This window comes from Alligator mississippiensis, chromosome 3 (genome assembly GCF_030867095.1).
Source record: "Alligator mississippiensis isolate rAllMis1 chromosome 3, rAllMis1, whole genome shotgun sequence".
Lineage (NCBI taxonomy): Eukaryota > Metazoa > Chordata > Crocodylia > Alligatoridae > Alligator > Alligator mississippiensis.
The window spans coordinates 172,440,432-172,462,477 of NC_081826.1; the positions used below are offsets into that span (position 1 = coordinate 172,440,432).

At 42.5% G+C, this 22,046-nt stretch overlaps 1 long non-coding RNA gene across 2 annotated transcripts in view; it reads left to right on the plus strand.

The window, feature by feature from the left end:
* Positions 1–20,591, plus strand: part of LOC132249465 (uncharacterized) — a 40,225-nt gene extending 19,634 nt beyond the window's left edge. Inside the window, exons 4-6 of one of the 2 annotated variants that reach the window (XR_009460940.1) lie at positions 2,323–2,396; positions 8,074–8,146; positions 18,023–20,591. This is a non-coding gene — a long non-coding RNA (uncharacterized LOC132249465). The remainder of the gene's footprint in view (positions 1–2,322; positions 2,397–8,073; positions 8,147–18,022) is intronic. The other variant, XR_009460941.1, reaches the window with a different exon arrangement.
* The last annotated feature ends 1,455 nt before the right edge of the window (positions 20,592–22,046 follow it).

Below are 22,046 nucleotides of genomic sequence, written 5' to 3' on the forward strand. Positions count from 1 at the left end.
ATATTAATTGCCCAAAGTAGGTTGACAGGCAGTACTTTGTACCCTTACAGAATGTTGGGACTGCCTCTACATAAACGTCTGTAAACCAGAACCAGTTAATGCATCTCTGATCTAATTAGTTTATATAAGGTGCAACTCTACTCTGTTTTCCACCTGACTTCGGACTAACACAGCTAACTACCTCTGTGAAGTCTATATGGCTAAGGCAATGCGATTCAGAGATGTGCAGAACTAGCTTGGGTAACTTCCAAACTAGAAGTAGTGGACATTTTTATATATACTCCAGAAGTGTGCGTGCGTGTGGGTGGGGGAGGGGGGGGAGCTTTAATTAAAGCGCCTGGAGTGCCCTGTTTATCAGTATCCCCACACTTCAAAATGGCAGCAGGGGTGCTTTATCTAAAGCTTAACAAAGCGAGAGGACACTGATACATGAGTGGCTGGAGCACGGTAATTGAGTCTGCTCCAATGTAATTGAGTCTGCTCCAACATGCTGTAATTACACCCAGGCACCCGGTGTGCTGCATTTGCACAGCAGTGCACCTGGACTATTTAGCTCTGAGAAACAGAGCCAGGGTGCAGCAGCATGCAAATGTGGCTATACTGCTTATAGTTTGGGAGCAGATAGTGTAGAGAGTATACTTTGTCCACATAATTCCAGAGTTTGTTTCTACACCTTCATCTTTGACTAAGACTTCCTCTTGGACATTACTTTTACTTACCTCTGACTCAGCCCTGGTGGAGCATTCCTGAATAGTGCACCATACTCCTTGCAAGCTTCATGGCAAGAATGCTCCATTATGGGCCTCTACTCAGATAACTTACACAACTTAGCATGCAAACTAACTATCAAGGTGAACCTGCACATGGTTATGTAAGGTCTGACATTGTTGTAAGTAATCCTACACCAGGTACATAATTTAAATGTAAATTTTTATTCTAGTTTATGCACTGTTTGATTTTGCTATAGCAACTTGCAGAGGGAAAATATTATCTGAGGTTCATTATGTCTTCTTTGAAAGAGCCCACATGACTAAAAATGTTTCTAGTGTCTGATTTTTCCTTCTTAACCCTCTTGCAGAAACAAATGTTTTGAGTTTAACTGTGAACTATGGTTTCAGTACATTGGATGGTTTACTGTAGAAAGTTGAAATTGATTTTTTGCATTTGTCTTTCATGGTTAGCATAAGTTACTTTTTTGACTTAAGCTGGTATCTTGGCACCACGCATCAAAGATGACCTTTCATTCACCAGATTTTGGAATCATGCTTTCTATTACAGGTACATTTTTTCCTGCTTAGCAGTCCTAATCATGAGGCAAGTCCCATTTTTGTTTTGGATTTTTTTGTGTCACCTTTAGTCCCATAGTTCACGTGGCATGACAGCCTTTCCCTTAATACTTTTTTTTAGAATGTTTATCTTCCCTCTATATCTAATTAATGCTATTTTATTTGATGACAGCTCTGAAATAATGTGTTTCATGAAGTCTTGATCCAAAATAATAGTGGCAGTTTTTATTCATGGACAAAACTGTAAGCTATCTTTTTACCAGTGTGGTTAACTCAACAAAGTCAGTAGGTTGTACATTTTAAAACAGATTCTTTCTTCAGTTAGCATGCAACTCTATTGATCCTATTTAATAAATTTAAATGAGGATGGTATTTGGCCTTTAGATTGCCTGTAATCTGTAGAAGACTGTGCTGTATGGCAGCAGTAAAAAAATTAATAATGTCCAAGATTATTGCTGTCATAGACTGCCAGCATTTTTGATCAATGGGCAAGACCCACATTATATAGAGAAATGTGTCACCCTTCTCACAGTATTAGAATCACTGCTGTGATTTTTTTTCCCTATAATGGTTTATGGACAGTGATTAGAGTCCAGTATAACTGAAAGGGTAAAGCAAGTAAGAGCTGTGTGATATTTCTAAAGCATTTTGACAAAGAAAAGTGTTTGATGAGGAAACATTATCAGTAGGCCAACAAGGTAATTGTGGAAGCACAACTGCCTGTGTATAATTAATTTATGCCCACAATTACTATAACCATCCAAATCCACTATTTTTGTGTACATGTAGCCAGTTTTACTGTACACCCCAAGTACTAAATATGAAGTAACTCAATTTATACAAGTGTAACCAAAAATAGAAATAGTCCTTTAGAACTTAAAGGGACAATGCCTTTCTTGGAAATAATACCGTTGGGTATACTAGACACTAGGCAGATTGCCTATATTTTGGAACTGTTAGAATTTTTTTATGTCATATAAATTCAAGATATTCTCCAAGGAGTCATTCTTAAATGCACCTTAAAAACACCTGTTAGAAATCAGATTAAAACTGAAGAAAACAAGAGAAAGCTGTAAGAGAAGTTAAAATAAGGAAGCACACTTTCTGCAGGTAAGTTGCTCTGTGGATATATCAAATACCACTGTGTCCCCTTAATTATTTTTGCAAGCATATTTGTGAAGACTGCAAATAGGTGCCTAACATGAAACATTTAATATAGTAATTTAAAAGATGCAAGCCGGTGTGTTTCAAAATTAAAGTAACTGCTTATATAATGTTGAAGGTTAACCACATGAAATGCCATATGATTAAGTTCCAGTAACTAAAATTTGGTGTGAATTTATGTATGTGTGTGTGTGTTTGACAACTTGTTTAGCAGCATGGCCATTTAAGTAGGCAGATAAATGCTGCACCATGGAAAATCCATTATTGTCAAGATAGGATGCAGTAGGCAAATCGTTCATACTCAAAAAGAATGCCCCTGAGCCACAATGCTCTTTTCCAAACCATACAATTGTGCAAGATATACTCTGCAAGCCTGACAAGGTAGGAACAAATAAACTTCTTCTTTAGTGCCAGGAGGTTTGGATAAGGCAACTGATTTTTCTAATGAGGCCTGATTAGGCAATTAGGACAGCTGGGCCTCATTCTGATTTCAAGGGGCTTACAATTGGACAGGCCTCTTCTCAGAAAAATGGTTAGAGAGGAGTCTCTGTAGGGTATGAGAAGCTTATTTGTCTAACTTGATTTGTTTGTTTGGTCTCCCCAAAAGCCAACAGCATTGAAGTGGTTTAGTGTCAGTATCTGTTTATGTTAAACTACTTCTGTTGAACTGATACATGTACAGTCCTGGTCAGGAGAACTTCTTTTCTGCCCCTCACAGGAAAAAATATCTTGGGGTAGTTGTTGGGACTTAAACCCTGATTTATTACATTAGCCAATAATAGGGGTATAGATAACATAACATTTACTTTTTACATACTTAATGTATGGTACCATAGACTATTTCCAGATAGTGTAAACTTAAAAAGGAAAAGGGAGGTTTAAGGTGAAAAATCAAAATGTAAAAAGCAATTTGGAGGGGAAAGAGCAGCAGGTGGAGGGGACAACAAAAGTATAAAAAATAATCCCCAAACTGAAGAGCTGAAAAGAAGGCTCAGAAGGAAGTAGTGAAGCAAATGAGTTCTAGAGTTGTGTGGGTGGTCTTGAGGTGAGAAAGCTATACTAGGGTGAACACTTACAAAAGGCAAAAAAGATTTTCAAATTGGATTCACAGATGAATGAGAAACCAAGGTGACAAAGGAGGATCCTACTTCCTGGTATGAGGTAGCAGTCAAGACCTCCTGACATTTAGAAAGTAAGGATTCTAGGAGATCTTACAAGAAAGGGTTGTAATAGTCACGCAGGGAATGATCAAGATGTTAATAAGGTAGTAGTAATTCTACAATAATTCTACAGAGCCAGAGTCAAGGTAAGAGTGAATTTTGGGGATGAGATAGTGTAGGCAGACTATTAGAAATGAGGGATCTGATTCAGATGACACTTTCACTACCATGAATGAAACTGCCAATATTGCAGTTATTTCAAAATGCTTTTGACATCCTAATGGCAACATTTCTGCCTGTTATTTCCAATATCTGATTAACATTTATCAGATTATAATTAAGGTTTAATCCATGGGTACAAATTCTTTCTTTTAACTCTTTATGGCTAGGTCCCATAGTTGCGAGGTAGCATTTGGATTTTGGTCTGTAGTAGTCCTTTAAAGAATGTCTGAATGTCCCTATTATATTCGTGACAATGGCCCTCTCCCATTTATCAACATGTAGGTAATGTTGGGAGGATAGCATTGTTTATTTTATTATTCCTTTGTGTTAGTTAATATATAGTGAATGGGTTGTTTTGCTTGCCAGTGTCCAAGTGTGTTCCATTTAGCTAAGCTAAATTGAATAAATAACTTTTCATTGAATCTCTTTCACGTGGCCTTTTTAAAGAAATTATCCTATTTTTCCCTCCCTCATTTTCCAGCATAGTCTCTAGTCCCACAAGGAGTAACATGTGGGCTGACTACTCTGTCAGAGCAGAGTCCTGCTGACTTTAATTGTGTTCCATATGGTTGCAGTGTTCTGTCTCCATGTTTGAAGAATTGAGGCCTCGGTCATTATTCCACTGTTCTACTTCCATTTATTATGCCTAGCTAATAAAACTACATCTACTTGAAACTGTGGAATTCTCCATAATGGTGGGTTTCTAGACAGTGATCCCTGAGATTTCAAGAAAGGAGGTTCCTTCAGTATATTTACTTATGTACAGCTTGCCTTGCACTGAAAGGTGGAGCACTTAGTGTCTTATCCTTCACAATGCAAGTCACTGGGAATGTTGTTACAGATTTCAGTAGGAGTAGCAGCAGAGGCTAGATCATTGGTTCTCAGCCAGGGTGCCAGTGTCTAGTTCGGCTTATCCCTACTTAAACAATGCCCCACTCCTATAGCCCAGCCCTTGTATAAGGAGGTAAGCGCTATAATATAGAAAGTAATTTTTGAAATTGGGTCCTGCTCAATTTGCAAGTTATGGAGGAGTGCCTTGAGTCCATTGTGGGGTGCCGTGAGTCTGTTGTGGGGTGCCTTGAGTCCAAAAAAGGCTGATAAGTACTGGAATAGATCCACAAAAGGACTTAGGTGCTGCAAAACTACATATTGCAATGCTTAACTTTTAGTTTGGTGGCCCTTGTGGTATGATTTGCAAACCTCTGTTAGGCTCTCCCTCTGTCTGAGGAGAGTTAGGCACTTCAGATTAGGATTTACAAAAAACCAGCAGACTGAGTATAGAGCCAGCATACCGAGTATATACACTGGGTGGTACCAAATCCTGAGCATAATGAAGTCTCTCAAGTCCTAACCTGTTCTTGGGCTTAGGCACATATATAGGGAAATGCCTCCCTTTATTTGCAATTGACACTCATGAACACTTTTTTGAAGGTGGTCTCTTATGCACTTTCTTTTAGAAACAAAGCAGAAGTCTCTCCATTCTTTTTTTATTGTGACTACTAATAGCTTAATAGCTAAAGCACTCCCACAAGATGTAGGAAACATTTGTTTCCCTCCTGTGTTGTGGAGCTGTGCACCTACCTCTCCTGTCTCCCAAGGCAGTGCTCTAATGACTAAGCTATAGACTAGTCTATAGTCCTGCTCCTAAAACTGCCATTGTGCCCAATCTGACGTTGGGTTGGAGAGAGCAAGTGACAGAAAGCATGAATCTACAGTTTAGTGGTTAGGGTGGGAATGGGCAAAATATGGCCCCTGGGCTGTATCCAGCCCATGGTGGGTCCCTTTCCCTCACCCTGCCCAGGTGCTGGGGGCAGCCTGGGCCATGTTGCATGCAGCTGGTCCCACCACTCTTGGGTGTGTGGTGGGGTGGAGGCGGCGTGGTGGCTGAACTCAGCTTTCTGGCAGCACCCACCACAGTGACTCACTCTACCTGGATGCCACTGCTAATATCTCTGCCGCTGGTCCCGCCTTCACTTGCTGGGCACACTGGCCCACCTGCTCCACACCACTGCCAGGGGTGCTGGATGGAGCGGGTAGGGACTCCGTGGAGACTGGCCTGGTATCTCCTCAGGCAGGGTGTGCTTGGCTGGGTGAATGGGATGGGGCCATAGGCAGGTGGGGAGCAGTGTCCGGGAGTGAGATGGGTGAGCAGGACCAGGACCGGGATCACAGAGCAGTGAAAGTATAGGGCTGGGACCTGGGGTAGAACTGCGATCCACACCCTACATGTCCCTGACTGTGGAACCAGTGCCTACTGCAAGGATGGGCCAGGAGCAGATTGTGGCTTTGCCCTGAGCCCCAGCCCTGTGCTATCACTGCCCTGTGATCCCAGCTGCACCTACCCATCCCATTCTCAGGCTCAGCTCCCTGCCTGCCTGTGGCCCCATCTCATCTGCCTAGCCAAGTGTGCCCTGCCCATTGGGGTCCTGGACCAGTCTCCATGGAGACCCTGCCTGTCTGCTCAGTCCAGTGCTTCCAGAGGTAGGTAGGAGGGGCCTGGGGCTATATAGGATCAATTGTCCCCCTCCCCCTGTACTGGGCCAGGTCAGCACCCCCTCATCCTCTCTCCTGGCTTACAGCAGCTCACTAAAACTCCTTACCCCTGGGCTAGGGCATTCACTTGGCAGGACAGAGAGGTCTGTTCCAATGACTCTCCATTGAACCTTTATTCTATGTAATGTTGAGCATCTTCAACAAAAGGGTGTAGGAGCATCCCTCACACTTCCCTGAATAGCCTACTGGTCAGGACATTATCTAGACCAAGGAGAGTATTTAGCCCAGGTCTCCCACATCTGGGTGTGTGTTCTATCTACTGAGCTATAGATGACATAGAGGTATCACCCTTCCAAAACATTCCAAAATTTGGTAACGGTTGCTGCTGCATTATTTGTGGATCCTGTCCTACTAGATCCATTCTGAGAACAGAAAGAAGGTTGGGTTGCTCAGGTAAGGATAGTGAAGGAATGCCTTGTTTGTAAATCCAAGCAGAGGTTAGACATGAGAAAGGTGCCACTCAGCAGTCCAGACTGATACACTTCTAGGCATACCTGAAAGCAGAATTTTAGGTACTTCAGTAACATTTAATACTGAAAAATTAAGAGCATCTGAACTTGGCGGACTTTAGGTACTTCTAGGTTTAGAGAACAGATGAATAGAAATTTTTCAGAACATAAATTTGGACTTGGGTTTGGAAACCCTGCAGATGCCTTAGTGAATCAGGCTCAGGTTACTGCTGCTCAAAGTAAAAAGCTGCAGTTCTGTTTTGGTGGAAGCTGTTCATGAATTATGATGACAGCACTGAATTTGCTGCCCTTCACTCATCACTCTTTCCATAGTTCTAAGAGGTGCAGGGGGTTGGATTCAAGGTTCTGGTTGTATCTTCTAAACTGCTTTTCATTTAAACTGTAACTGGACCCAATTTATTACTGTTGTTGAGAGTCGTTTGCTTGTTGATGATTTCTACTCTCTTACAAACTATTACCTGTGATCTCTGCTACCGTAGGATGATTAAGTATTGTGCTTGAACGAGACTGGAAAAGGTCATTATTTATTCTCATTCATTATTTAAAAACAACTAAATGATTGGCACTGTGCAAGACAAGGCAGTCCCTTCGCTGGAGAGGTTACAAACTCAAGCTGTAAAGCTTGTTAAGCAGTTAGTTTCAATGAGAGGAAAAGAGAGCCAAGCCCTCCTGTGCCAAAAAGTTTGGCATCCTCAAACAAAAGCGCACCAAAAATAAGCATTCCCGGCCTAATTTGAAGAGGTTCTGAGCTCCCAGAGTTACCAGTGAAGTCAGTGGGAGCTGCAAGACTCCAGCACCTATTCATAGTAGGCCATTAACTTAAATGAGGGCCACAACAGCAGAGGTTATAAAATGCTTTACAGTCATTTGTCTGACAGGTGGTGCCTTTCAAATGGGGGAATTAGGATAGTGCAAAGGAAGCACAATTCAACTCAACAACCGCAGCTGTTCTACACAGAACTCTGATTTTTATTTTTTTTTCAAGCTACAAATTATTTGGGAGCAAGACCTGTAGAACTAATGCTAATATATATTTTTATAGACAAAAGGGTTAATATATGTCATTCTCGAAAGCTCTGCAGCTAGAAAGGGTCTGTGGCAGGAATACTATGGCAAATCTTTCTATAAATGTCAATAATAACAAGAAAGTTTCTTATGTAAAAGGTTCTTCCTGAATAGCAGAAATGCTCTCTTTTTTCCTTTTGTTTTGACTGATAGATTAAAAAAGGAAACTGAATCCTACCTCCTCTGCAGGACTGAGGAAATCCCGAGAATTTTAGCTGTCACTTGGGTAATGCTCTAATTACTGTAGTCTTATTTTGTAGAAGAATCAGCACACAAAGCTAGATCTTTATTGAGGATAGTTGCTAGCATGGTTAGAGAGTAAAATTTATATTGTCTTTTGTAATAGCATCAAGTCACAATATAAACGCTGGATGTAATTTATGTCTCCATTTAGCAGCTATGTGTATTCTGCTAAAATTATATCAACAGCATTCTAGTCTCATTTCTATATGACAGTTATACATTAATAATGCTGCACCAGATGCAGGTTTTGTCCTTTTCCCTGGCTGTTTCATATTGAAATGCTGTAAATAAAGTGAGGCTTGCAGGTTTAGGTGGTAAGGGCTTACCATATTAAATGACAAGAAAATCAAAGGAAACAAAAATTGAAATATCTACTGTAGCAATCAATTCACTCCCACACAAAGTTTTCCCTGCAAAGCAGGGGGAGAAAACCTGCTGCCTGCATTAGATTACAGAAAACTTGATAAATATAATACTAAAGGAAGCTTAAATCAACATTTTAATGCATACATATGGTAGTTGGTAGTTATCCTCCATGAACAATGCAGCGTACAGGAAGATGTGTAATACATAATGTGCACAGAGATGTCCAGCTTTTCTGGAATTCTGTTGCATTGCAGTACTAATTCCTGAGAGACAGGTACATTTTGAGAACAAATGTTTGCAAATTCTGAATAGCTGAAGACTCTACAGTCTGCAGCAGTAATATTGCCTACAACTGAAAACTTCCTGTCTCTGTGTGTGGGGGGGAGTGAGTGAGAGAGAAAGAAATAGCAACTCATACATACAGAACTCTCCATTGGGAAATAGCCATAAAGATAATACAAACTTATGTATGTGCATTGATGTATTTACATATATAAACTGCTAAACCATATGCTTAAGTACATTTAACATACACTTTCAGTTGGTTGTCTCACCTGCATTCTGCCCACTAATCAGTTTCTCAAAAGGCTACTCCAGGTATCTGCAACCTCCTAGAAACTACAGTAAGCCCCCACATTAAAAATAAATCATATATAATTATATATTATAATATGTTATAAATTATTATTTTAGACTATAAAAATTATATAATGAATCAAACAAGAAACTGCCTAAAAAATGTTTCCTACTTCACCCTGCTGTAATCTCCTCCTCTCCCCTCCATGCCTCCAAAAAAGACATTGCCCTCTACTCCAGAGTACATGACTGGCATTAATTCATTGTGGACCATAATAGGTTTAATTAAATTCTAATTTTTCATAACCCATCAAAATTAATTGTGGGAGAGGGTCATGCTTCAAAAAGTCTGACGCATGGAGCGATGTGGAAGGTAAGAAAGTAGCTAGAGACTTAGCTGTATGTGCAGAGTTGCTTGTGGTGCCTGCTTGGCACAGGGGAAAGCAAGTAAGACACTTTAATGGCTTCATTTACTTTTCCCCAGAGAGCACAGGATGAATTAACACTCTGAGGCACAATCCCTCCAAGGCCTACCTCTGCAAAAGGGAAATATATCCCAATATTCAAAGCTAAGTTTGTATCCTATGGCTCTGAAGTTGCTTTATGGACACTCTCTCACATACCTCCATGTGGTGGAAAAGGAAAACAAAATGCAAATTGAAGTGTTATGGGGAAGGACGGCATATGATGCTTTTAAAATAATCCCTCCCCCACACTGCTGTATCTGCTTCTTCCACTGAGGACATAGAGACTGGTTTGTTTTTATGAGTTGGTCTCCACTCAGCCTGCCTTACCACTGGGTCCAAATAAATGTACTCAACAGTTTCCTTGTGCTTTGGATCTGGTTTGCCTATCTCCATTTAAGTTTTTTTTTAAGTTAAGTTTTTTTCTTAAGTTTTGCCACAGTAACTTACATGCTGTGTGCTAATGTACGGGAGCATGAATGGACAGAGAGTCCTAAAGATAAGGAAGAGACCTATTAAAGTCTTAGGGTCCTACTGACACAAAGGCAATTAGTACTGCCTGCCATAATAAGAGAGTAGCTAAGAAAGGTTTTTTGCTGCAGGGACACCATGAGAAAGGGACAGCAACTCAAAAACAAGAACAAAACCTAGAAGCAGGGACTCTTTCTGTAGCACATCCTATTGGAGTCTGACCAGGTTCTAATGTGTTCTAATATAGCTCCAGCACGAAATATACTTCTTCCTCTCTTAATTTTGTGCTGCATTTCACTGATGTTTACTTACCACTGCTTTTAACCTTTATTTTACATGATGAAAACATCACAGGGGTTGGTAAAAATTTGCTCTTGAGATGTCAAGACATCATAGTGTTTATAAGAATAGAAAATCTGAGCTTCTATGTGGAAACCCAAAAATATTTTTTTACTGGATTATCATGCCTTTTGCATTTAGTCAAAATTTGTATTATAAATTATATTGATGTTATGGCCATTCATACACATATAACAAGACAGTTCCTTCCTACAAGAACAAATATGAATATTATCAGTGTTTTTTACCTTCAATCTTTCTGTTTTTTAATCAGATCTTTTACCATTGAACTTATAGTATAGCAGGCACAACAAGAGAAATACAGAACAATCTGTTTGCATTCATATTTAGTCCTGACTATTTACATAGGACAAAATAAATGAAAAGCACTTTACAGATAAGTTGTTATACTTTTTAAGGTAATTTCTCATCTAGATACAGGATCAAATCTTGCTTGCCTTCCTTGCACAATTAGAAGTAGTGACCTCAGTGGATCAACTTGCATGACTAAAGCCATTACAGTTTTCATCATACTATTTTACAGTCAAAAATGACAATAACCCTCACTTAGAGTCAACCTGACCTGTCTAACTGACACAATTTTTTCCTATATTCTTTCTGAAAAGCAAAACAAAGATCAGAGCAAACATACTAGATGATCACAATGGTCCCTTTGTGACCTTAAAATCATGAAAAGATGGAGTTCTAGACAATGTAACTTTTAACTATTCTTATATCAATATGGTGCTACACAACTCCTTTTACTAACTTTAGTTTAGCCAACTAGGTATCAAAGACATCCTTTGGCAATTGAGCCCTCCTTACTCTATAGTGTGTGCCCATGATTTCTAAACCACATTTCTTGAAAAAGTTTCTATTTTATGTTTGACCCATGTCCTTGGTTTTTAATTCAGGATCAGGAAAGCTAGACTTTTGTAACTGCTATGTTATTTTTCTCATTAGGTTATGCCCTTGTAAGGGGCACATTGGAAGTTTAACTTATATTCAGTATACTTATATGTTGCCTGTAGGTGTTGTAGGGCTTTGGCACCTTCTTGATAGGCGCCTTGCCCCCAAGTGATGTCAGGATGAGACTTAGGCTCAGGTGCCACCTATGGGTGCTGCTCCTACTCGCCTGCCATGTCTTAGATGTTTTTTACTGGGGAGGCAGTCCCCTTCAGGTGGTGTCCACAAGCGAAGAGGTCTCGATCCCAGTACTTTCTTCGTGGGGCTCCAAACCTCTTCCTTAATGGGATCTTTACCCCATCCTTACCACATCCACGGTCTGGACGAACACCACACTTTGCAGGTCTTCTCCTGGATGATCTCTCCTCTCACCCAGGTTGCCCACCTCAGAACAGATCGAGCCTTCCATGCCAGCTCAGCCTTCCCTACAGCCGGTTCCTTGGCTTCAGGCCGGCGGGGACACATAAATCCGCCCCAACAGAAATAAACCTCCAACCTCCACCGACGGACTCTTGGGATCCTGTCTCCCAGTGCCTCTTGTTTGCTCCAATAACGGAAATAACAGGAAAGGAAGGGGACTCACTTGTCCTTCCGCTCCTAGTGATTATGGGGGCGGGCAGCCACCCCGCTCCCCACCCTGATCTGTCTCCCCGGTTTGACCGCCTTGGAATCCCGGCTGACCTGGGGTCACTCTCTGGTCATTATTCCTGGGCTGGTGGGGCATGCGGTTCCCCCACCATGCTGCTCTTGCCTACCCACCGAGCTGCTTGTGTAGGCCAGCAGCTCCCTGCTGCCACTTCCTGCCATCATACCTGAGCTTCTTGGTGGGGATGCAGCATCGCTCCTGGACATCCCTTGGCTCTTCGGGCTTGGGCTTCCTCCTTGCTCTGACAGAGACCTCTGGTTGCTGCTCTCCTCCTCTTCTCCTGTCTACAGGCTGGTGATCCTCCTCCCTGCAGCAGTCATCTCCTTGCCAGCTTCCTGCTCTCTCTCTGCCAGCCACTCAGCTGTTCTCCCAGCTGCTTTTTGAGCAGCCCGCATCTCTTCAAGGCTCTGCCCCTGTCCCTGGCTGATCCGCAGTTGCAGGCAGCTCCGGAATCGTGGAGCTTGCATCCACGCTTCTTTCCAGCTGCTGCTTGTTTAAATCCCTGCAGTAAGTATCAGGGCTCATGGGGCGGGGGTCCGGGGCACCCTAGAGGGGCTTCCACTGCCCCTCTCACATTATATTAAAGCAGGACTTTTCAAACTTGCCGCTTTAATTCTGTCAGATCCTGAATCAAATATTCCCAAACTCAGACTTCTGTAGCACTCTTTGTTATTGACCTTGAACTATGTGGTCTAATTTAAATACTGTGGTATCTGTGGTATATGATTTGAGAAATAAAAACCATGTGTAGATGAAACAAGGGGCATGTGTGCAAGACACTTTAAAATGGATTAAATTCTTTTTCACTGGTGTTGTGTTTGCATGCGTCGGCAGTGTATTGCGCAGTAATTTCAGCCACTGTAGCAAATTTGGTGACATAATGCGCCTTAAATGAATTGGGGTGCAGCAAACTAAAATTCCAAGGAGAAGTTTTAGTTTGCTGCCCTACAGCAATGGAGTGAAGCACTTGGCTCTGTGCAGCTCAGGGGTTCTGCAGGAAGCCCATGCAGGCAGTCTGGCAGCAGCCTGGGAAGGCAGGCTCCACTCCAGAAAAAAAAAAAAAAGTGGCAAGCCTGATCTCCCCCCCTCCCCGAGCCTGCCTGCCTGCCTGAGCTGCACCGGGGTCTGGTGCTTCCCTCTGTGGCTGCAGTCCCCCACGGGACTGCCTGAGCTGGGTGCCTGCAGGTGGGTGCTGCCTGGGGGGACCACTGCTGCCGCGGAGGGAAGCACCAGCTCCTCCCCCTGCAGCCCAGGGACCACTCGACCTGCTGGCAGCTTGCCCTCCCCTCCCCACTGCCAGAGAGGCAGGTAAGTTCGGGCGTGTTCATGTCATGGGGATTTAAAGGGCCCTAAATTGAAGTGGTGTTTTTAAAATCCCACCATTTCAATTTAGGGCCCCCATTTCATAGATTTCATAGACATTAGGGCTGGAAGGGACCTCAGAAGATCATTGAGACCGGTCCCTTGCCCAAAGGGCAGGAAGTCAGCTGGGGTCATAGGATCCCAGCAAGATAAGCATCCAGTTTCGTCTTGAAGGTGTTCAATGAAGGCGCTTGAACCACCTCCGGTGGCAGGCTGTTCCAGACCTTGGGGGCTCGGACAGTAAAGAAAGTCTTCCTTATGTCCAGCCTGAAACGGTCTTGTAGTAGTTTATGACCATTCGACCTCGTCATCCCTTGGGGCGCTCTGGTGAACAAACGTTCCCCCAGATACTGGTGGTCACCCCTGATAAACTTGTAGATGGCCATCAGATCACCCCTGAGCCTGCACTTTTCCAGGCTAAAGAGCCCCAGGGCTCTAGCCTGTCATCGTAGGGTCTGCTTCCCTGACCTCTAATCATGCGCGTGGCTCTTCTCTGGACTCTCTCAAGCTTCTCCACATCCTTTTTGAATTGTGGAGCCCAAAACTGGACACAGTACTCCAGCTGCGGCCTCACTAAGGCCGAGTACAAGGGGAAAATGACGTCCCGGGATTTGCTTGAGAAGCATCTATGGATGCAAGCCAGCATTTTGGTCGCTTTACTAGCCTCAGCATCGCACTGCAGGCTCATGTTCATCCTGTGGTCAATGATGACCCCCAAGTCTCTTTCTTCCATAGTGCTAGCCAACATAGCACTGCCGAGGCTATAAGGATGCTGTGGGTTTTTCTTCCCAAGGTGGAGAACCTTGCATTTATCGGCGTTGAACACCATCAGATTCTCGTCCGCCCACTTGCTGAGCCTGTCCGGGTCAGCCTGGATCACCTGCATGTCTTCTGGTGTGGATGCTTTGCCCCAAAGTTTGGTGTCATTGACGAACTTGGCCAGTCCGCTTCTGACTCCAGTGTCCACATCATTAATGAAGAAGTTGAACAGTATGGGTCCAATAACAGAGCCTTGGGGGACCCCACTGGTCACAGGACACCACAATGAGTGACTTCCATCAATTACTACCCTCTGGGTCCGACCACGGAGCCAATTTTCCAGCCAGTGGATTGTGGAGGACCCAAGGTGACAATTGGCCAGTTTCTCCAAGAGGTGATCATGGGACACCAGATCGAAGGCTTTTTTGAAGTCAAGATATATGACATCAATCTCTTCTCCCTTGTCCAGGTGATAGGTCACCTGGTCGTAGAAGGAAATGAGATTGGTCAAGCAAGACCTACCCGCAACAAACTCGTGCTGGCTATCCCTTAAGATGTTGGTGTCGGCCAGTCCATTAAGGATGGCCTCTTTAATAAACTTTTCTAAGATCTTCCCCGGGACAGAAGTCAGGCTGATGGGCCTATAGTTAGCCGGATCCACTTTCCTCCCTTTCTTGAAGATAGGCACCACATTGGCCTTCTTCCAGTCTTCGGGCACTACACCAGAGCGCCAAGAGTTTTCAAAGATCCGCGCTACAGGCTGGGCTATGATGCTCGCCAGCTCCTTGAGTACCCTGGGGTGAAGATTGTCAGGGCCGGCTGACTTGAAGGTATCCAGCTTCTCAAGATGTTCCTTCACGAAGTCAGCATTAATGGAGGGCAGGGGATCACCCTCACCCGGACTTCCCTGTCCTGTAGCGGGCATGGGCATCCCATGGGGCTGATGAAAGACCGACGCAAAGTACCTATTTAATTTTTCCTGGGTGTCAGTTGTCAGTTGCCCCATCTGGTTCAGCAGGGGTCCAGTGTTGCCCCTGCATTTCCTCCGGCTCCCCACATATCTGAAAAAGGACTTTTTATTGTCCTTGATGCTCAAAGCTAGTGGGAGTTCAGTTGCAGCCTTGGCTTTCCTGGTATGCTCCCTGCAGGACCAGACCAGTGCAGAATAATCCTCCTTGGAGGTGACTCCCATCCTCCATCTCATCCATTTCATCTACACACACCCAAAGATTTTCTATAAGTTTCTAGCAACGTTGGCTAGGTACAGATGTTACACTTTCCATGCAATAAACATGCAGAACGTGCTCTACAACCATAACTGAGTAGACATTTACGGCACATAGAGCACTTTAAAAATGATGAATCCTGCTCTAAGTTAACACTGGATAGATGTGCTATCAGACTAAAGTGCTTTACATTAGAGTGCTTTATCAAACATTCATTGAAGATCCCATCCATCGAAGATCCCATCACAAGTCAAGATAGGTTGCATTCCACCAGCATCCCAGGTGACTTAACGGTCCCCCAACTTGCATAGAGATGCACGGGAATTCAGCTCAGTCAGCTGCTCCAAGCTGTAAATCACAGGCAGGAAGAGGGGATGGGGAAGGGAGTGTCTGTATCTCTGTATTTTTCTATCATTATACAGTGGCCCTAGGCATGGCACTGCTGCTGCTACTGGCTCTCTGCAGGGAGTGAGGCTTTGGGCAAGTGTGTGTGTGTGTGTGTGTGTGTGTGTGTGTGTGTGTGTGTGTGTGTGTGTGTGTGTGTGTGTGTGTGTGTGTGTGTGTGTGTGTGTGCAATTCTTGCCTGGTCCCAAGTGGGGCCATGGCACGGAGGGGAGGGTGGCAGAGCTGATGCCACCATTGCCACTGGCACTGGCTCTCTGCAGGGAGTGAGACTTGGGGGGAGTGCATGTGACTGAGTGAGTGAGTGAGACAGAGAGAGAGAGGTGTGTGTCTGTGATCACAGGAGAGATCTGCATGTGTGTGTCCAACCTGGCCCCAAGCAACCCTGCCCTGCACCATCCCCACAACCAATCCCTCACAGATCCAGATGAGACACAGGCCCCCCAGTCCCCACCATGGCCTCATGGAGATGTTGGTGCCCACTTTAGCCCTGCAGGTACATAGCAGATAGGCTCCCCTGCCTGGATCCTAGCCTCACGGCATCATAGGACTGGCCCAGAGGTTCCTTCCAACCTCTGTGATTTCTGTTGCTGGCAGAGCAGAAGTTAGGGGGTGGGGGGGAACTGCTCCCCTTCACCAGGCAGCCAATCAGGGATGGCATACCTATTTGATTGCATTTGGGAGTCTTTGGCAGGCCAGGGAACCCGCAGGGCACACTGGGAGGTGTGCGAGATCACCCCCAAGCTGCTGGCTTTGTCCAGTGCAGGCAGGCTTCAAGCCCCTCCCCTCCCCAAAACAGAATGCGCCTGTTCTGTTTGATTCTGACCTATTCTAAAGTGCATTGAGTAAAATGAGTGATTTGGCCTCAGGCTTTTTGAACATCTGTACTTAGCCTGTGTTTCTTTTGCCATACTCTTCTCTAAGAATCAGAAATGGTACTTTCCATTTTCAAAAATAAACTGGTGATTCATTATAAGAATAACAGAAAGTCAGGCTACCAGGGATTTTATTATTTAATAACTTAGCCTTGCATCCTACCTATCTGGATGAGTCACCATCTTCTTTTTGCTCCTCTCTTACTCTTTCATAACACAAATACAGGTATCAGGACATTATTATTGTACAAGAATTTTACTTCTGTGGGCTGCTATTTTTCTCTATTCTTTTTTTATTCTTGAAGAAAATTCTAAAGTTTCTGGTCCTAACCCCAAGCAGTCAGGGAAGGGCAAGGATTCAGAATCCAGCTGTGGCTGCTAGTCCATATAAAAGCAAGTAGGATTTGTTCATCTGTAGTCCTCCTCCCCGGTTCGGTTTCTCCCTCTTTTCATCCCCTCCTTTTGAAAACATCCCTGCTCAAGAAAGCACTTAAGCTTTAAGACAATGAGTCAGAAATGTACAATAATCAGTTGCTTATGCTTTTCTGACTAAGGTTGCTTATAAAAACATGCGTAAGTACTTTCCTGAACCAAGGCTTTCTGCTGCTTAGTTTTTCTAGTTTAAGGTAATTTTTTCCCTCTTACTTTTCTTAGCAGTTATTAGTTTGAAGATATACCCAATGATTCATGAACTGTTCTTTCCCACCTCACTTCACTGAGTTTAATTGTTTCCTTACTGGATGTATTTTTTGCTGTTTATTTTTTAGATCTGTACTTGAAATAAAATTTCAACACGGTATTTGCGATGTCTAGTGTGTTTGCAAATTCAATAAAATCCTAAAACTAAAACATGATATAGAATTCATTATGATGGAGAGATTTTTTTTTCTGGTCTATTTCTAGGAGTAGGATACCTGTACATAATAGAATGTTCTCTGGTACTTGCACTAAGAAAATGAATATTGACAGAACAAAATAATATTCCTCATAGGCTTTACCTTCCTCGTGTTTTTCCTCCTTTTTTATTGCAAATGACTCATCTACAATGGTTTAGATATCTCACAGAAATTAATGCTCATTGCATGTAATCAAGGAGGCAGGCCAATATACAAAAGTCCTCCCTGAATAGTGGATATTGAACAAGCTCATCCCAATAATAGGAGGTAGTGAGAGAGACGGAGGGAAAGAAGTGATTACTTGTTTATATTTTGACTCTTCAGCAAAGCAGAAACAGAATTGTTTTGATATTGCTATATGTTATTGTTGGAAAAAACAAGATCAATGCCCCAGTACCACGTATGGGGGTAACTTGTGATCTACTATGTAATTTGCAAAAGAGCCTGATAGAATCCACAGAGTTCAAATTAAGGCCATAATTCTGGGGTCTGTTGCTCTCTTTTTATCCAGGAAGTTATATCACTGGCATTCTTACCATTTCATCAAAAGGAGAAGAAGAAAGAAAGAAAGAAAGAAAGAAAGAAAGAAAGAAAGAAAGAAAGAAAACTTGGAGAGGTTTTAACATATAACTGTGGTTGGTTTCCTGTGTGTTCTGTGGCTTTTTTTGGTCCAAAGAAGGGAGCTCGTGTGAACTTGCAGAAGCCATATAATTCACAGCCTAAAGATTTTGTATAGTAAAAATGTAACTGCCAGAGGTAATGTGATGCTTCATTAAGTAGTGTTGGTGATGTTCTTTTGTTCCTAAAATAGAAGATATTACATACTTTAATTTCCAGGAAGAAACTATTTCTTCCCTCATTTGCTGCAGCCTGGGACCCCTTCTTTTCTGTCAGGCTTTCTTGGCTGGGTCTGTTGGTCAAAATATCCCTTCTTCCATATCATTATTTTGGGTCTCTTTTATGCAAAATCTTTGGCTCCTTAATTTATGCAGAAAGAGCAATGGATTTTTCTCTTGGAGTTTATCTAGAGCCCCCTTAAATTAACTAAGACCTGAATGGTAGCACTGGTCACTGATAACACAGCACTGAACCTTGTGTGAAGTCATTCTGGAATAACTTATTGACCAAAAAGTAAACCAGATTAAATATTAATATTTTATTATTCATAAAACTGGAATTGAAAAAAGGACAGGTTGTTAGAGAGCAAAAAAATGCTTTCTCTTTAAGGAGAGATCAAAGGGGACCATTTTTATGCTCCCAGTCCCTTGGTTAATATAAAAATATGTAACCTTTAAGAATTACAGTTCATATCTGTACTTACGGTATTTGAGCTGAGAATTCAGGTCTAAAGGTTATGTTTTGGTCTCCCTGCATCTCCATAAAGAATGAAAAACAATTCAGGAGTCTGCAAGGGTTTTTTTGCTTGCTGAAGGTACAAGAAGTTTTAAAAAACTCACTAAATTGTTTCAGCCAAAACTTTAGCAATATGGTTTTAAAGCTGACTCATGTTTCTTTCATACAGATGATACAATGGAATGGATGCAACGAGTATTTCAAAAAAATCAATCTTAATTCATATATACCAGGTATAAATTACTACCAAACATAAAGTTATCCACTGCCCCATGTGTTGATCCAATTTTTATTAACGTTATTTGGAGCTAACATTATGGCTCACATCTTCAGAAGTGTTTAGGCAACAAGCTTCTATTCATTTCAAGGGTAGCTTGGCACCTAAACAGGAATTCAGCTACCACTGAAGATCTGCGTCTAAGCTCTTGGTATTCCAGAGAAAAATAACTGTTCTATGGAAATTTTAACTAAAAAACTTGGTAGTTATGAACCTACAAAATTTGAGATGTGACAAAAGTTTCCTTCATCCTTTCAGTTTCTATTTTTTTTCATAGTTACCTACTCAGCAGCAAGAATTCTCACCCCACAAAATGTCCAGCATCCTCCCCTTCCCTGGCAATCTTCTCAGCCTTTAATGTGTGTTGCGATATTCTCAGGATCTAATAGGGAATCATAAGGCTTACTGAGTTATAATTCTCAGGTATGCCCCCAAGCCCTTTTAAAAAATATAGGTTAAGCATTTACTATCTGTCAGTCCTCTGAAACAGTGGATGTTTTTAATGAGTGAATGATTGCAAATTTGTGTTAGCAGCTTGGCCAATTCAGACCTAAGTAGTTTTAGAATTCTTGGATGTAACTGTCTAGGCCTGGGGGCTCTTTGCTCTTAAAATGAGCAATATGTTTCAGAACTTATTTCTCTAAAAGATTTAATCTTTATGGCTAGAAAACAACAGTTCTGGTGTACCTGTTTCCTGATCCTATTCAATGGTAAATGCTAATAAAAGAAATTATTTAGCTTCTCAGCAATATTTTATCTTCCTTAAAGTTAATCTGTCTTCCTAGATTATCCAGCAGGTCCTTTCATTCTTAGTACTTCCATACTTAAAGAACTTTTCATTACTATTTGGACCTTTATCTATTCTTCCAAATCCATTTTGGCCCGTCTCATTTCTAGTTTACTTAATGTCTGTTGTAATTTACATTTTGTTTACTGCCTTCCCTAGGGTCATATTCTAAATGCCAAGGAATTTACATTTGATATCAACAACCTCCTGAGCTCTGCCATTTAACAATAGTGGTTTACCCTCACATTCCTGGTTCCTGTTTCCTTTAATGGTATACATCTTCAGGGACTCAACATCCGCAGTCTGCCCAGATCTTGGTGAACTGGGTCTATTAAGTTGAAAAATGGAAATTGCAGAACAGTACTATTCAATTGTGTACATTTTATCAGCCATGCAGACAGTTGTTCTTTCTAGTTTGAACATTTTATGAAACTGGTCAAAATGTTGGGTTTTTTTCAGAGGCACACACCTTTGGGCATCTTTATATTTTACATGGGCAATATGCAACTTCATAAAGTTTGTAGTGAATGTTTGCGATAAAACAAGTAATTTTATTATCCAGAGGCAGTTTTTTTAACTACTTTCTCATCTTTAGTAGAAATCAATTTGACTCTGTTTCACATCAATAGAACATCTTCAAGTTGAACCCCTGAGGTGGGTATATATAGGGTATCTGATTTTTTTCATTAATGCAAAGCTATTAAAGTCATAAATAGGGTTTAACAGCATTCAAGATTCTTTGCAAAAGAAAGTATCTGTTAGCTGGTAAAGCAGTAAACGGAATAAAGAAGGCTATTTCCCATTAAATTTGGCATTTAAAAATGGGAGTGTATCAGAGGATTGCAGCACTGAAAAAAATTATGGTCAAAAGATATGACAATCCCACAGTAGTTATCAGGTTTGATGAAATAATCTTCAATAAAGGGAGCAAGCCCAGTTTCTCTCTCACAAAACTGACACAATTACCTACACAATTACCATACAGCTGTACCTTACTGCAAGTCTTAGCTGACCCCTCTAGGAAGGGTCACTCTATATCAACAAATTCCTTGATTGGTCAGGTCACTGCCCTCTACTTCTAGTCCCAGGGCTCCAGTCAGCAATTGCTGGCACTGGACCTGGTCCCAGTTCCCTGAGTCAAAGTCCCGAGCCTCACGTTGGGTGCCAATTGTTGGCTCTGGATTTAGGACCCAGATATCTTGTTCTGAACCGACCACAACCTTTCCATTTGATAATAGGCAAATTTATTGATACACAGTGAAAACAGAAAAAAAAATACAAACAATCAAGAAATTCTATATATCTACCAAATCCTAGGGCTGTCATCAGAATCAAAATATATCTGACCAGGCTTCACTCTGAGGCTCTCTCTTAGATGTTAGCAGTCTGGAGGTGGGATGATGAGGCCTCCCCCCTGCCACCTCCCGAGTGGGGTGGATGAGATGGGCTGGTAGTGTGCCCTCTATCCATGGCGGTTTTGGGGACCCCTTCCAGGGGACAGGGCCCCATACTGGGGAGGAGGAGAGACAGGGAGGAAGGACAGGGAGGGACCTGGGCAGAGGACCCTTGTTACTCTCAAGTCTCTGCTTTTGTATTCTCTTTCCCTCCTGATGACTTCTGTGACTCAGGCCCACCTCCCCCTGAGGTCTTGTTAGCTGGTGCCACTTTTTCTTATGTTATTGAACAGTATGGTACATACGCCCAGGTTCTCAGACCATGTGTGTCCGCTGGCCTTGTTGCGTTAGACAGCCTGCCTGCTTCAAAAGCTGTGTGAAACTGTGTGTGTGTGACCCAGGCTTTCAGAAATCAACTAACCCCTGCTGCCTATCATAAACCATTCTAATACATACATACATACATATACACACACACGCACACATATATACACATACACACACACATATACACACCTATAAGCCAAGTCCCCAAAAGCAAACTGTGGCAGGGCACTGTTTGTGCCTGCCACTTTAAGGGCCTGAAGCCAGAAGCTGGCAGGTGCCTGATTAGGACAGCCATTTTTGGATCCAGGGCTGCCCATATAAACAGGGCATTTTGCTGCTGGAAGGCGAGGCAACAACATAGTCTGGCTGCAGGTATCAACTGGAGGTAAGGGCAGGA